The following is a 1,305-nucleotide window of genomic DNA, read 5'->3' on the forward strand; positions in this document are numbered from 1 at the left end:
ACATCCCTGGTCATCACTACTGCCTCTGATCTGGAGGACTCACTAAACAGAGAACATCCCTGGTCATCCCTACTGGCTCTGATCTGGTGGACTCACTAAACAGAGAACATCCCTGGTCATCACTACTGCCTCTGATCTGGAGGACTCACTAAACACAGAACATCCTGGTCATCCCTACTGGCTCTGATCTGGTGGACTCACTAAACAGAGAACATCCCTGGTCATCACTACTGCCTCTGATCTGGAGGACTCACTAAACAAAGAACATCCCTGGTCATCCCTACTGGCTCTGATCTGGAGGACTCACTAAACAGAGAATATCCCTGGTCATCCCTCTACCCTGAACTGGTGGACTTAGTAAACAGAGAACATCCCTGGTCATCCCTCTGTCTCCGATCTGGTGGACTCAGTAAACACATGCTTCCTTTGTAAATTATGTCTGAGTGTTGGACGTGCCCTTGGCTAAATACAAATAAAAAAATATAAAATTGTGCCGTCTGGTTTAATATAAGAATTTAAAATTATTTATACTTTTACTTCTACTTTTGATACTTAAGTATATTTTAGCAATTATATTGACTTTTGACACTTAAGTATATGTAAAACGAAATACTTTTAGACTTTTACTTTTGGGTCCCGTGTGGCTCAGTTGGTAGAGCATGGTGTTTGCAACGCCAGGGTTGTGGGTTCGATTCCCACGGGGGACCAGTATGGAAAAAAAGAAAAAAAAACATATGAAATGTATGCCTTCACTACTGTAAGTCGCTCTGGATAAGAGCGTCTGCTAAATGACAAAAATGTAAATGTAAATGTACTCAAGTAGGATTGTACTGGGCGACTTTCACTTTTAATTGAGTCATTTTCTATTAAGGTATCTTTACTATTACTCAAGTATGATAATTGGGTTCTTTTTCTACCACTGCTCTCGAATTATGGTATTTAGAGTGGCCTACCTGCTCGATACAAATGTCTTAACGTGTGAGATACAAACAGGATAGTTTTTTTTATATAAAGCTGTGGACTAAAGCTTGTGCCCCCATGGGACGGTTGAGCTAACGTGCGCTAATGTGATTAGCATGAGGTTGTAAGTAACAAGAACATTTCCCAGGACAAAGACATATCTGATATGGGCAGAAAGCTTACATTCTTGTTAATCTAACTGCACTGTCCAATTTACAGTAGCTATTACAGTGAAAGAATTCCATGCTATTGTTTGAGGAGAGCACACAGTTATGAACTTGAAAATGTATTAATAAACCAATTAGGCACATTTGGGCAGACTTGATACAACATTTTGAACAGAAA

The 1,305-nt window shown here is 39.9% G+C and overlaps 1 non-coding gene across 1 annotated transcript; it reads left to right on the forward strand.

Moving 5' to 3' along the window:
- Positions 1 to 632: 632 nt before the first annotated feature.
- Positions 633 to 708, forward strand: trnaa-ugc (transfer RNA alanine (anticodon UGC)). The gene has a single exon. It is a non-coding gene; the product is annotated as a tRNA-Ala (tRNA).
- The last annotated feature ends 597 nt before the right edge of the window (positions 709 to 1,305 follow it).

This window comes from Salmo salar, chromosome 06, assembly GCF_965601325.2.
Source record: "Salmo salar chromosome 06, fSalSal1, whole genome shotgun sequence".
NCBI lineage: Eukaryota > Metazoa > Chordata > Actinopteri > Salmoniformes > Salmonidae > Salmo > Salmo salar.